We start from the raw sequence: 16,326 nt of genomic DNA, 5'->3' as shown, positions 1-16,326 counted from the left end.
CTCACGTGGGACAACCCGATGACCCTGTATCTACCCCGGCGCTTAGAACAGTGCTCTGCACATAATAGGCGCTTAACAAATCTCAACATTATTACTTCTCGGTGCCTCAGTTATCACATCTGGAAAATGGGGATGAAGACCGGGAGCCTCACGTGGGACAACCCGATGACCCTGTATCTACCCCGGCGCTTAGAACAGTGCTCTGCACATAGTAGGCGCTTAACAAATACCAACATTATTATTATTATCTGCTGACTCTCGTACTCTCCCAAGAGCTCAGTACAGTGCTCTGCACATAGTAAAAGCTCAGTAAACACCAGTGATTGCTTGTCTGGCGTGGGACCCTGGGCAAGTCACTTCACCTCTCTGGGCCTCGGTGACCTCATCTGGAAAATGGGGATGAAGACTGGGAGCCCCACGTGGGACAACCTGATTACGTCGTATCTATCCCGGAGGCGCTCAGAACAGTGCTTGGCAGTGTGGCTCAGTGGAAAGAGCCCGGGCTTGGGAGTCCGAGGTCATGGGTTCGGATCCCGGCTCTACCGCTTATCAGCTGTGTGACCGTGGGCAAATCACTTCACTTCTCTGGGCCTCAGTTACATCATCTGGAAAAGGGGGATGAAGACTGGGAGCCTCACGTGGGACAACCTGATTCCCCTGTATCTCCCCCAGCGCTTAGAACAGGGCTCGGCACATAGTAAGCGCTTAACAAACACCAACATTATTATTATTGTCTGCTGACTCGTACTCTCCCAAGAGCTCAATACAGTGCTCTGCACATAGTAAAAGCTCAGTAAATACTATTGATTCATTGCTTGTCTGGCGTGGGATCCTGGGCAAGTCCCTTCACCTGTCTGGGCCTCGGTGACCTCATCTGGAAAATGGGGATGAAGACTGGGAGCCCCACGTGGGACAACCTGATTACGTCGTATCTATCCCGGAGGCGCTCAGAACAGTGCTTGGCACCTAGTAAGCGCTTAATAATAATAATAATAATAATAATAATAATAATGTTGGTATTTGTTAAGCGCTTACTAGGTGCAGAGCACTGTTCTAAGCGCTGGGGTAGACACAGGGGAATCGGGTCGTCCCACGTGGGGCTCACAGTCTTCATCCCCATTTGACAGATGAGATCACTGAAGCCCAGAGAAGTGAGGTGACTTGCCCAAGGTCACCCAGCAGACAAGTGGCAGAGCCGGGATTCGAACCCATGACCTCTGACTCCAAAGCCCGTGCTCTTTCCACTGAGCCACACTGCTTCTCTTATGCTTAACAGCTACCATCGTCATCCATATTATTATATTTCTGAAAAGGAGATTACCTGTATGCTTGGTTAATTACGGTAAGAGTTGCTGTCGCCTAGCTCAGCCCACACAGGGAAGTGACAGCCCTCTAGGAGACCCAAGACTCCTCCTCCATCAGCCCTCCTCCCCCTGCAGCCCCCGACCTGCGAGGACCCGGTGAATCAATCAATCATTTAATCAAGGGTATTTATTGAGCGCTTACTAGGTGCAGAGCACCGTACTGAGCGTTTGGGATCGTACACAGCGACGGAATCAGCAGACGTGCCCCCTGGTCCATTACGAATTTACAGTCCAGAAGAGGGTCTCCCCGGTGGAAAAAGGGGGAGAAAGAATTTGGACAGAGGGCCCGGGAGATCCTTGGAGAAGCAGCGGGACTTAGTGGATAGAGCCAGGGCCTGGGAGTCGGAAGGACTTGGGTTCTAATTCTCGCCCTGGCATATGTCTGCTGTGTGACCTTGGCTTCAGTGACCTCATCTGTAAAATGGGGAGTGAGACTGTGAGCCCCACGTGGGACAGGGACTGCGTCCAACCCGATTCGCTTGTACCCGCCCCGGCACTTAGTACGGTGCCCGGCACATTGTAAGCGCTTAACGAATACCTCAATTATTATTATAATTACGAGGGTCTCCCCCATGGAAAAATGGGGAGAAAGAATTTGGGCAGTGAACCCCAGAGGAACCCAAAGGGAGAAGCAGCGTGGCTTAGTGGATAGAGCATGGGCCTGGGTGTCAGAGGGACCTGAGTTCAAATCCCAGCTCCACCATTTGACTGCCGGGTGACCTGCTGTGTCACTTCTCTGGGCCTCAGTCACTTCACCTGTAGAATAGGGATTAAGACTGTGACGTGGGACAGGGACTTTATCCGACCTAAAAAGTCGTCTCTACCCTATCGCTTCGTACAGTGCCTGGCACATTGTAAGTGCTTAACACATAAATAAAACGAAAACCAACAATCCGTCTTAACCCAGGTAAAGAAGAACGGGTAGAGGGCAAGTATAAATACAGGTGCAAGGTTCTCGATTCTCCCTGCCTCCCTGCTTTGGAAAGTCCACCCTAGAAGGAAGAGGAGGGGGAATAAAACTTATTTAGGAAGTCAGTACCGGGTGCGAAGCACTGAACTAAATGCTGGGAAAGAAGTAGGACATGGGGAGGAGCCAGGGGCGGGGAAATCGATCACCTTGGGGCTTGGGCCTGTTGGAATCCAAGGACGGCCCAACTCGATTTTGTGGGAACCGATAATTCCTGGGCGGAAAGAGGAAGCAGACGGGAGCCTCTCTGTTGGGAAACCGGCTCCCTGTGCAACTGTCCTCAGGACAGCCCACGTGGTGGCAGCAGCTTCCCATGTTACAATATGACTTTTTAAAAACTGAATTAATAATACTAGTCACGGCATCTGTTAAGCGCTTACTGTTCTAAGCGCTGGGGTGGATACGAGGTAATCGCGTTGTCCCATGTGGGCCTCGCAGTCTTAATCCCCATTTTACAGATGAGGTCACGGAGGCCCAGAGAAGTGAAGCGACTTGCCCAAAGTCACCCAGCTGACAAGTGGAGGGGCCAGGATTAGAACCCACGACCTCTGACTCCCAAGCCTGGGCTCTTGCCACTAAGCCAGGCTGCTGTATTAGTACTTTGTGCATGTCCAGATGATAATAATAATAATAATAATAATAATAATAATGATAATAACGGCATTTAAGGGCTTACTATGTGCCAAGCTCTGCATTAAGCGCTGGGGAGATACAAGCATATCAGGTTAGACACAGTCCCTGTCCCCCATGGGGCTCACAGTCTCAATCCCCATTTTACAGATGAGGGAACTGAGGCCCGGAGAAGTGAAGTGACTTGCTCAACGTCACACAGCAAACAAGTTGCGGAGTTGGGATTAGAACCCATGACCTTCTGACTCCCAGGGCCATGCTCTATCCATTAAGTCCTGCTCAGAGTCATCTTCAATTATAAAGAAAGCTTTCTCTCTTTGTCTCTATCTCTTTCTCTCTCTCCCCCCAACACTCTCTCCTCATGTATATCTAACAGAGTACTATATAGCAGCGTTGGTAGCTATGTTCCCTGCCCCAAATGAATTTACGGTCTAGAGAGGGAGGCAGACATTTAATAAAAATAAATAACAGATCTACACATAAATTCGGAGGGTGTGGTGAATTTCAAGTGCTTAAAGGGAACAGATCCAACTTATCCATCTCCCTGTAATCCATCTGGCCGGAGAGTTAGTCCTCTTCTAGCAAGGAGGTCAGCCGGTCGGAAGAAGTTCTGAGCAGGGGTTCGATCGTTTCACCCTTCCTATAAATTAATGAATCTTCTCGCACCCGCTGTTTGCAGAGCCTTACGCTAAGTGCCGGGGAGACACTAGACTCAATCGGTGATATTTATTGAACGTGTGCCACTTGTCAGCTGTGTGACTTTGGGCAAGTCACTTAACTTCTCGGTGCCTCAGTTCCCTCATCTGGAAAATGGGGATGAAGACTGTGAGCCCCATGTGGGACAACCTGATTCCCCTATGTCTACCCCAGCGCTTAGAACAGTGGTCGGCACATAGTAAGCGCTTAACAAATACCAACATTATTACCATGTGCAAAGTAACATACTAAGTGCTCGGGAGTGTACAGTAGTACAATATATATGATTATGGTATTTGACTTACTACTACTCACTTACTACGTGCCGGGCACCGTTCTAAGCGGTATGGTGTGTATGAGATAATCAGATCAAACCCAGCCCCTATCCCACCTGGAGCTTACACTCTAAGTAAGAGGGAGAACAAGTATCGATTCCCCGTTTTAAAATTGAGGAAACTGAGCCACAGGCAAGTGAAGTGACTTACCTAAGATCACACAGTGTATATGCGTTCGGGTAGGTTAGAGGGGAAAGGGAAAGGGAAGGGGAAAGATATCTTCCCTAATTCTCATACAGAAACTTCTACATCACCTATCCCTGAACTATTTCCAGGTCTATTAATGACCTTCCTAAAAGGTGGTGACTAAAAGTGTCCATGGTATTACAGATATGCCTTATAAAAGCACATCTCCTCCAAGAGGCCATCCCCTACTAAGCCTTCGTATCCTCTTCTCCCACTGTCTTTCGTGTCGCCTGGGCACTTGGATTTTCAACCTTTAGATTCACCCCTCCTTCGGCCCCACAGCATTTTTTGTAGATATCCATAATTTATTTACTTCTCATAATGTCTGTATCCCCTTCCAGACCGTAATCTCGTTGTGGGCAGGGGACTTTCTGCCAACTCTGTTCTATTGTACTCTCCAAAGCGCTTAGTACAGTGCCCTGCTTACGTAAATGCTCAATAAATACCGTTGATTGATTTGCAGTTGAGGTCGTCAACAGAGAGCCTCCACGCCCACGAGCATCTCCGAGAGGAAAATCTCTCGCCCGCACTTGTAGCACGATCCAAAGGGGCTAGATGTAACCGAGAGAGAGATGAACAGATTTATGGATCATCTTATCCAACAACAACACCCCGAAGAATGGGAGAATTCTAGAACTCTCAGAAATCTGCCCCAAATTATCGCATGTTCTCACCGACCCAGAAACCAATAGCAAAGAAATGAAATTAAACAGCATAGCAGCGAGTGGAGACAACTGCCAGATGAATAACGAAACTGCATTGACATGCGTGATCTGTTACAATGTAATTGCTTCACATCTTATTTTGGGAGAGAGCAAGTTTAGGCATTTGATATTCTAATGGGTTTCAGCATATCATAATGCGTAGGACGTGTTGGCAATAACTGTTGGGACATTTCAAAACATAAGGAATGTCTCCTGGTGTGTATTAGCCGTAATCTCTCTCCAAAACATTAATTTTAATTTTAAAACAATAATTTTATTCCTGCATTAAGTGTTGTCCTTTTTTTTTTTTTTATTAAATCAACATTCCTTAGGCAAAGAGGCACACGATAGGGGCATATGGAGGACAGACATGGGGCATAGAAAGACATTTCTCTGCGGGCAGGGGGACTCCATTTATAATCTGTTGAGCTCTAGTCACCTGAGAATGTTAGTGTTGGGCTTGTGGAGGGATGCTAGTCAGAAAGCCTAACATCCTTCTAAAGCAGCTCTTGGGACTTTGAATTTTTTTAAAAAATGGCATTTGTTAAGTGCTTACAATATGCCAGGCACTGTACGAAACGCTGGGGTTGAGACGAGCTAATCGGGTTGAATACAGTCCATGTTCCACATGGGGCTCGCAATCTTTATCCCCATCTTACAGATGAGGGAACTGAGGCCGACAGAAGGGAAGGGACTTGCCCAAGGTCACACAGCGGATAAGTGGCAGAGCTAAAATTAGAAGCCAGCTCCTTCTGATTCTCAGGCCCGTGCTCTGAGCATGTGACTAATTTTCCTTCCGGAGGTTGTGGGCGGGACTGGAGGCAGCTACTTGCAGTTAATTGAATCTTGGCTTAATGAAAAACCTGACCTTTTTGACAGTTCACCCGTGTACTTACACCTGTGTATTCTTTCCCAGCTCTCAGTTCAGTCCCTGTAAGTCTGTAAATGAAGACCGTTACTGTTCATTCACCAGAGCCTTGACGCTCTAAATCTCCATCCCAAACTCAGCGGGCGTGATCCTGGCCTTTGAGAAGAGAAGCCACCCTTATTAGCTTCTCAAAACAGTGATTCGATTCCCAGAAGGCAATTCCACATATCCCTGGCACGGGTCCCCACAGAATGATCATCTGTCACTCTTTCTAGGATTTCGTGTCGGGAGGGGAGCGAATCTCACGTTTTTGGAAATCTATGGTTTAAGATGGGGGCGGGAAATAAAAGTACTTTCCGTCATGTCTTGGGAGATCCCAGACGATGAATCTCAGCGATCATGGAAACAGATAAGTATTTCTAGTAAGGGTGGTGCTCATAGAGGAAAATTCTTTCCTTCCCCAGTGGCCTGCATCTAGCAGACTCTGAAATTCCTAGAATTAGGAGACGTGGGCAAGAGGGTAGGGAGAGGGTAAGAGTGAAGAAGAGCCGTTCGGAAAACAAGGCGACCCCAAAAGATGGATGCGGGTGGGGACAGAGAATCCAAAGAGAGGGAGCGGGGGAAAAGTCAATGGAAGAGGCTGGTTCACTTCCAGCTTTCCTCTCTGCTTCTCTCTTTTCCCTCCGATTCTTCCCTTGGTTCCCCATTCTTGGGACACCAGTGAGTCCTTCAAAACCTTATTAAAAGCACATCTCCTCCAAGAGGCCTTTCCTGACTAAGTCCTGGTTCTTTCTTCTCCCACCCCCGTCTGCATCGTTCTTGCACCTGGATTTGCACCCTTTTTTCACCTCTCCTTCAGCTCCACAGCACTTGGGTACATATCTGTAATTTATTTGTTTATATTAACGTCTGTCTCTTCCTCTAGACTCTAAGTTCCTTGGGGAAAGGCAACATGTCTACCAACTCCATCATATTGTACTCTCCCAAGTGCTTATTACAGTGTTTTGCACACAGTAAGTGCTCAATAAATGCCACAGATTGATTAATTGATTGAGTCTATCAGAGGGCCAGGTCCTAAATGAGAACCATCAAGGGGACTTTCAGGAAGAGGAAATAAGAGCAGGGGGGCGGGGAATGAGTGGTGGAGGGGTCCTAGAGGAATTTAATTTCCCAGAAGGGGTAAATTTTGAAGGTGCTGCAAATCAGCTCCCTATTTTGCCAGAAAACACTGTATTTTGCAGGAACATCTATTGGTTAATTTCATTTGGATAGGTCTGCTCTGAATGGAAGAATATTTAAATTTTACCTTGGGTGAAAATAAAAAGCCTAAAATTTCAATGTCAGAAGACCACCGTAAGCATTTTGAAATCAAGGATTGGGTCTACAGACTCTGTCGTACTCTCCCAAGTGCATCACACAATGCCTTGCAGAGTGTAAACACTCTATACATATCTTCAATTGAAACCATAATGGTTCAGGGCAAGTTGAACATCTCTGGGGCTAATTTTCCTGCAGCTTTTCGGTTCTAAACAAAGACCAAAAAAAAAAAAAAAAACTATTTTCTATTGCCTGCCAATCTATTTTCTCTCCTATTGTAGAGGGGATGGAATCCAGTCTGAGCAGTTCTGTTAAGTCTGTGAGTCTGAGGAGTTAGGCAGATATTTTATTTTTGCTCATCTTGCCCTCAGTCATTTTCTAATCAGCATACTTTTTCTCCAGGCCAACTAGCAGACACTACTGAATCGACTCTACCCTGTTTTCGGGTCTACACCAAGAAAACAGGTTTGAGTCTAAATGGAGCTTTCAGAACCAAGTCCTGTTTTAGCCAAGAGATAGACTGAACGAGCAGAGGAAGACCGCGCTATTTGGAACCAAAACTCTGTCGAGATTTTTTTGATCTGTGTTTAGAACGGCAAAAGAGCAGGAAAATCAGCCCCACAGATGTTCACCTTGCCTTGAGAAGGCGACCCCAAAAGATGGATGCGGGTGGGGACAGAGAATCCAAAGAGAGGGAGCGGGGGAAAAGTCACTGAAAGAGGCTGGTTCACTTCCAGCTTTCCTCTCTGCTTCTCTCTTTTCCCTCCGATTCTTCCCTTGGTGCCCTATTCTCGGGACACCAGTGAGTCCTTCAAAACCTTATTAAAAGCACATCTCCTCCAAGAGGCCTTTCCTGACTAAGCCAGGAAAAAGCATGGGCTTGGGAGTCAGGAGACCTAGGTTCAAAGAAACCTGCCACGTGACCTTGGGCAACTCACTTCTCAGGGCCTTAGTTTCTGCATTGTGAAATGAGGATAAGTTGCCAGTTCTCCCTCCCCTTTAGACTTCATGCGGGACAAGAACTGTGTCCCACTCCCACCTGCTTATATTTCATTTAGCCGTGACACATAGGAAACACTTAAATCCTACAATCATTATTACTGCCTTTTTCTTCCCCGGGGTTGATAGGACACTGAGGCCTGGGTCCCCCATTAGAGTCGCCAGGGGAACTTTGCAGAAGAGAAACAGAGTCAGATAGAGAGTGGACGTGAGTAAGTAGGATTGGCCAGTCTAAAATGACCTTCCAATTTAGAAGCACCCAATTCTGGAAGTGCATTCTAAAGGCAGCTTTGATTTGGATTCTGAGTAGTTGCCTACCTGCAACACATCAGAAGTGGCATGGCCTAGTGTCTCATTCAGTCATATTTCCCGAGCACTTCCTGTGTGCAGAGCACTGTACTAAGCGCTTGAGAGAGTCCAGTAGAACACTGTACCAAACACAATCCCTTCCCACAGCAAACTCACAGTCCAGAGGCCTTGGCATCCAAATACCAGCCCACCGGGCATCAATTGTCAATCACACAGACCCACTAGCCCATGACGAAGGAAGTTCCAGGCCGGCCCTCCTGCTTAGCATTCACAAGCGCAATCTTAGGGTTCTCAAGGCAACCCCGGCTCAACGAGGACTAAAAAGCAGTTATCGATCGGCCATCTGTTTCAATTAAGAACGCTCCAGCTCCTGAGATGCTTTTTCTTTTTTCCAACTGCAGCTCGCCCGTTCTAGGCACGATAAATGTGTCCTAAATTAGTCCCTAGATCTAGTCCTCTAGGCAGTCCAGCGATCGGTGCGGGCTAGGCGATTTATGTGTCATTTTGAACATTTTGTTTCCATTAATAAAGTCAAGAAATAACTCTCGAGTGGAGCGTTATGCTGTTTTTCCATCGGAGGGAAGGATCAAGAATATTCTTCAAACCGTATAAGAGCATGTCAGCTAGCTTACCTGCATATGGATACATTTAAGTTTTGCGAGGACTAGACATTTCTTCACATTTCATGTGAGTTACTATGGCAGCAACACTATTTAGTCTGATTCCTTTCAACATTAAACTTATGTGGCGGGAAGATTTTTTTTCAGGCGCAACGAAGCCCCGACGAACAACCCAAGCCTCCTAAGTCCTTGAAGCCTGATATTATAAGGACCGAGAAATCTCATTCCGTATTTATCATTTTAGGGGCCCGATAGTTTCTGACGGTGAACACTCGTAGTGTGTCTACATGGGCAGAAGATAACTGGCACGGAGTCGAAAAGGAAACTTCCTCACGGATTCCGACCAGCTGTGGCCAAGGTTTCAATCCTACCTGCTTGGGATAATAATAATGATAATGTTGGTATTTGTTAAGCGCTTACTATGTGCAGAGCACTGTTCTAAGTGCTGGGGTAGATACAGGGTAGTCAGATTGTCCCACGTGGGGCTCACATTTTTTAATCTCCTTTTTTACAGATGAGGTAACTGAGGCAGAGGGAAGTGAAGTGACTTGCCCAAGGTCACACAGCAGACAAGTGGCGGAGTCGGGATTAGAACCCTCGACCTCTGACTCCCAAGCCCAGGCTCTTTCCACTAAACCACGCTGCTTCTCGTGATGGCTAGTCATGATAGCTCTCACCAGAGTTCACCCTGCATTCAATCTTTCATTTATCCCAGCGTATTTACTGAGCACTTACTGTGTAAAAAGCACTAAAATAAGCTCTTGGGAGAGCACAATCCAACAATAAACAGACACATTCCCCGCCCAAAACGAGTTCACAGTCTTAGCCCGCGCCTCGGAGTCTGTGAAGAAAGGACTGTGGAAGAGACTTGCTCTTGATACTGCTCAGTGATGATTCCTCATTCATTTATTCATTCGATAATATTTTTTAAGCTCTTACTGTGTGCAGAACACTGTACTACACAGTTGGGAGAGGGCAATATAACAATAAACAGACACATTCCCTGCCCACAATGAACTTATGGTCTAGAGGGGGAGACAGACAGTTAATATAAATAAATTATAGATACGAACATAAGTGCTGTGGGGCTGGGAGGGGAGATGAATAAAGAAGCAGTCAGGGTGACACAGAAGACCTGGATTCTAACCTGGCCCTACCACTCGCCAGCCCTGTGACCTTGGCCGAGTCATTTAACTTTTCTGTACCTTAGTTTCCTTATCTATAAAGGTAGACTGTAAGCTCGTTGTGGGCAGGGAATCTGTCTGTTTATTATATTGAACTCTCCCAAGTGCTTAGAACAGTGCTCTGCGCACAGTAAGCACTCAATAAGTATGACTGACTGTAAAATGAAGATTAAGACAGTGAGCTCCATGGGGGACAGAGACTGTGTCTCTGTCTACCTCTCCGCAGCTAAAGCCTCTTTTCCCCCCATCTCCCTCTGCTCCTCCCCCTCTCCCTTCCCATCCCCTCAGCACTGTACTCGTCTGCTCGACTGTATATATTTTCATTACCCTATTTATTTTGTTACTGAAATGTACATCGCCTTAATTCTATTTATCTGCTATTGTTTTCATGAGATGTTCATCCCCTCGATTCTATTTATTGCTATTGTTCTCGTCCGTCCGTCTCCCCCGATTAGACCGTGAGCCCGTCAAAGGGCAGGGACTGGCTCTATCTGTTACCGATTTGTCCATTCCAAGCGGTTAGTACAGTGCTCTGCACATAAGAAGCGCTCAATAAATACTATTGAATGAATGAATGAATGAATGGTTAGCGTGCATGTACCCCAGTGCTTAGTACAGTGCCTGACGCCTGGCGAGCACTTAACAAATGCCATTAAAAAATAATATCTGCTCTTAAGGAATTCACCATCTAGCAGGGTAAAGAATGCAGTTGATCAATGCTCCAATAATTATTCAGCGGAAAGTGAAACTTGCTAGGTAGTCAATCATATTTATTGAGTGTTTACTATGTACTGTACTAAGCGCTTGGGCAAGTTACTTCACTTCTCTGGACGGTTCGGTTCCATCATCTGTAAAATGAAGATTAAGAATGTAAGCCCTATACGGGACAGGGACTCTGTCCAGCTTGATTATCTTCGATCTACCTCAGTGCTTAGAGAAGCAGCGTGGCTCAGTGGAAAGAGCCCGGGCTTGGGAGTCAGAGGTCATGGGTTCGAATCCCACTCTGCCACTTAGCTGTGTGACTGTGGGCAAGTCACTTCACTTCTCTGTGCCTCAGTTACCTCATCTGTAAAATGGGGATTAAAACTGTGAGCCCCACCTGGGACAACCTGATCACCCTGTATCTCCCCCAGCGCTTAGAACAGTGCTCTGCACACAGTAAGCGCTTAACAAATACCAACATTATTATTAGTACAGGGACTGGCGCATAGAAAGTGCTTAACAAAAAACATTAAAAAAAAAGTGGAAGATCTGTAGACTGTAAGTTCTTATGGACAGGGTACGTGTCTGCCAGTTCGGTTGTACTGCACTCTCCCAAGCGCTCAGGACAGTGCGGGGCACGTAGTAAGCGCTCAATAAATAGGACTGATTGATTGATTGATCTGTTGGTGCTGCCGAAGCCAGATAAGTCTATGCGTGTCAGGTGCCCAAAAGGCTTCTGGAAATTTATAGCCAAGAAGTGTACCAGCCCTCATCACCCTAGGCCAACAGGGTGTGCCACCTCCCTCAGAGATGGAGAGTAAAGAAAGTCAAAAAACGAATCTAAAAAAGTGAACTAATTATCAATCGGTCGTATTTTTCAGCCCTTACGATGTGCAAACCACTTTTACTTTACTAAGCTCTTGGAAGAGCACAACATAACAGAGTTGGTAGACACAGGCCCTGCCCTCAACGAGCTCGAATGGAAGAATTTATGTGAATCTGCACAATTTTTATAAAGTGAAAAAATCTGTGCGGCTGGAAGGATGGAGTCTAAAGGTTTTAACGGCAGTTTCTAATGAAAACTGACTACAAGTCTCTAGGAGGGAAAGTCACTTCACTTCGCTGGGCTTCAGTTACCTCCTCTGTAAAATGGGGATTAAGACCGTGAGCCCCATGTGGGACAGGGACTGTGACCAACCTGATCATCTTGAGTCGACCCCAGCACTTAGTACAGTGCTTGGATCATAGTAAGGGCTTAATAAATACCACAGTTATTATTATTATTATTACATATTATTATTACTAGTTTTGTGCCTATTACCCACAACACTCCTTAAGAGGGAGGGAAAAAATATCTTAATTGCAAACGTGTGATGAAGGGCTCAGATCGATCAATCACCCCTGAAGACGGACATCTCAGAGTCAGGCTCGGCTGTTCTTTCAAACCATCGGTCTAGCGGGTGGCATCCTCCAAGAAGGCCAACTGATGGTTTGACATCTCCTGGAAGAGGATCAAAAAACAAAATTAAAAAGTAGAGCGTTTCCATTATAGAAAACCACAGTATGTCCATACCCAGAATACTGTCCACACTCAATCCCCCCTCCCCGTCCCACATAACTTAATAATGTTGGTATTTGTTAAGCGCTTACTATGTGCAGAGCACTGTTCTAAGCGCTGGGGTAGACACAGGGGAATCAGGTTGTCCCACGTGGGGCTCACAGTCTTAATCCCCATTTTACAGATGAGGGAACTGAGGCAGAGAGAAGTGAAGTGACGCGCCCACGGTCACACAGCTGACAAGTGGCAGAGCCGGGATTCGAACATGGGTATATATGTGCGTATTTGTTATTCTATTTATTAATGATCTGTATACATCTATATCTATTTATTTCTATTAATGCTTCTGATGCCCGTTTACTTGCTTTGATGTCTGTCTCCCCATTTCTAGACTGTGAGCCTGTTGTTGGCTAGGGATTGTCTCTATTTGTTGCTGAATTGTACTTTCCAAGTGCTTAGTACTGTTGCTCTGCATATAGTAAGTACTCCATACATATGATCGAATGAATGGACATGTTCCCTGAACTCAAGGAGCTTACAGCTTACTTGGCCTTGGGCCAAGGCCACACTGCAGACAAGTGGTGAAGCCTGGATTAGAACCATGTCTGTTTACTTGTTTTGATGTCTGTCTCCCCCCTTCTTGACTGTGAGCCCGTTGTGGGCAGCGATTGTCTCTATCTGCTGCTGAATTTTACTTTCCAAGCGTTTAGTACGGTGCTCTGCATACAGTAAGCGCTCAGTAAATATGATTAAATGAATGACTCCCAAGCCCGTGCTCTTTCCACTAGGCCGGCCGGGAACAAGTCTGCCAACTCTGTTAGATTGGGTTCCCCCAAGCATTTAGGACAGTGCTCTGCAGGCAGTAAAACACTCAATAAATACGATTGATAGATTGGCTAATCGTTGCCAACTTCACAGCCCTATCTTGTCTACTAGACTGTGAACCCTCTGAGAGCCAGAGACCATGTCTTATTTGTCTTTTGTTGTAGTTTTCCCAGCACTTAGTCGAGTGCTTTGCACCCAGTTGGTGCTCAATAAATAACAATGAATGAATGCATAAATGAACGGAAGAACGAATGAACGAACGAGCAGGTGGTAAGCATATGGAATTTGTTCCCAGAGGAAGTTGTGCAGGCCAAGACGGCCATATGTTCGAGATGGATTTGGGTAGATTCGTGGATCAGAAATCCATAATGGGTTATTTGAGGAAATGTTAGAAATGAGTAGCCTTATGTTCTACTGGTTGGAGTACGACCCCGCGAGTCAGAGTTACCTGGTTTCTAATCCCGGCTCCGGCACTTGTCTGCTGTGTGACCTTTGACAAGTCACTTCCTTTCTCTGTGCCTCCGTCGCTTCATCCGTAAAATGGAGATTGAGACAGTGATTAAGCAGGGCCGTGTCCTGGATCCACTCTATCCAACAGAGTGGATAGACACGTTCCCTGCCCGCAGCGAGCTTACGGTCTAGAAGGAGAGCCAGATATTAATATAAATAATTCACAGATACGTACATCGGTTCCGTGAGACTGAGGGTGGAATGAATACCAAATGCTCAAAGGATACAGATCCAAGGGCAATATAATAATTGTGATATTTGTTAATAATAGTAGTAATCATAATAGCAATAATGATGTTATTTGTTAAGCACTTACAGTGTGCCAGGTGCTCTACTAAACTCTAGGGTGGGTACAAGCAAATCGAGTTGGACCCAGCTCCTGTCCCATTTGGGGCTCACAGTCGCAAGCCTCATTTTACAGATGAGGCAACTCAGGTACAGAGAGGTGAAGTGACTTGCCCAAGGCCATACAGCAGACAGCTGGCGGGAGCTGCGATTATTCATTCATTCAGTAGTATTTACTGAGCGCTTGCTATGTGCGGAGCACTGTACTAAGCGCTCGGAATGTACAATTCGGCAACAGACAGAGACGATCCCTGCCCATCGACGGGTTTACAGTCTAATCGGGGGAGACGGTCGGACGAAAACAAGACAACTTAATCGCGATAAATAGAATCAAGGGGATGGGCACCTCATTAACAAAATAAATAGGGTAATAAGAATATATACAAATGAGCACAGTGCTGAGGGGAGGGGAAGGGAGGGGGGGAGGAGCAGAAGGAAAGGGGGGAAAGGGGGTTTAGCTGAGGGGAGGTGAAGGGGGAGCAGAGAGGGAACGGAGGGAAAAGGGGAAGCTCAGTCTGGGAAGGATTAGAACCCATGACCTTCTGACTCCCAGGCCCATGCTCTAAAATACGCAGGTTGATTATTTACCACCTTTTGCAAATTCTTCACTCCTCCCAAGCTAGCCTACTCATTCTTTCCTCACTCGCAACTCTTATATTTAACACACTGCTCACACCTCTCCTCTTTATGCTACTACTCCCTCCCTCCTCAAATTTGCCAAACCTCACTCCTCACCTTCTTCAAAGCCCCCTTAAAAAATAATTTTCTCTCAGAGGATTTCTGTCTCACCACTCTTCTTCTTGGTCGGGCCAACCATTCATGTTGCATAGTTGTTTATTTAATGATAAATTGTTTTTTTAGCCTTGTTTCTGTTTTCTTCCTCCTTTATCTGTTGTGTATGTCAGTTTGGATTTCCTCATCTTTCTCGTAATCAAGAGGACGGATAATAGTCTTTTTATGGCAATTATGATCCAAGCTCTGCACTAATGCTGCGGTAGAGAGAGGATCATCAGATCAGACACGGTCATTCATTCATTCATTCATTCAATCCAATTTACTGAGCACTTACTGTGTGCAGAGTATCTTAGGTTCAAAACACTGTACTAAACACTTGGGAGAATACAACATAACAAAAAACGGGCACTTTCTCTGCCCACAACAAGCTTACAGTCCCTGCCTCTCAGGGAGGAGAGAGAATATCTATTTAATCCCCATTTTACAGATGAGGAAACTGAGGCAAAAAGACGTTAAGTGACTTTCCCAAATTCACACAGCAGGCTAGTGGTGGAGCCGGGATTAGAACTCAGGTTATGAGTTACTCGTAGGCTGGGACCTCGGTTTGGATTTCTATAGCACTTTCTCAAGCATTAGGTACAGTGCACCGTCTTTACTTGCTATAAGCGGTTAGTACGGTGCTCTGCACATAGTAAGTGCTCAATAAATACAATTGAATGAATGAATGAACATATCACGGACGATAATAATGATGGGATTGTCGGTCTTCCCATCATTCTTGTCGTCCCACCCCCACACACGGATAAAATCTCACTGTCTGGGGTTTCAACTTTGAACCCAAAGCGCCGCTATATATACATTTTTATATCCGTTTCCTTGTCTCGTTTTGTAGCCTCAGAATCCCCTTCCTGCCTCTACTGCTATGTCTGTAATTATCAAGAGCATTTTAATACGTCTCCAGTGCAGACAACAGATAGCTATCTAATTAGTACATCATGAAATGCTTTACGAGAGAATTTGGCACTCACTTATCTGGCTTTCATTCCTTGCCAGAAAGAACTTCTCCCCTGCAACTGTGGAGTCTGCCAGAGGAAGGGCTACTTTGAAGACATTTTTTTTTTCCTTTTTATTTTGTAACATTAAAGCGGTTTTTTTTTCACGTTACCCCAGTTTTGAGTTTAATTTTGCCTCCAAGGGCTTATCCCTGACTTGAAATTAATTTCATATTAATGTGCCCACCCACTTGTCTGCTTCCTGAATGGCAGTAGGGAGCAAATGGACATTTATGGATTGGAGAGGAGAGAGAGGCCTTTATTTCCTTCTGTGTGTCTAGTTTGTTTAATTTCATTCTATCTCCTTGGTTCCCTTTCTCATCTCTCTTTCCATCACTACTAGTTCCAGGGCAGGGTTGCCACCTCCTGTTGAGAGAGAGGAATTCAAGAGGAAACGTGAGAGGACAGACTTTTATACAC

Source organism: Ornithorhynchus anatinus, chromosome X3 (genome assembly GCF_004115215.2).
Source record: "Ornithorhynchus anatinus isolate Pmale09 chromosome X3, mOrnAna1.pri.v4, whole genome shotgun sequence".
Taxonomy (NCBI): domain Eukaryota; kingdom Metazoa; phylum Chordata; class Mammalia; order Monotremata; family Ornithorhynchidae; genus Ornithorhynchus; species Ornithorhynchus anatinus.
Note: the sequence above shows the minus strand (reverse complement) of the source record.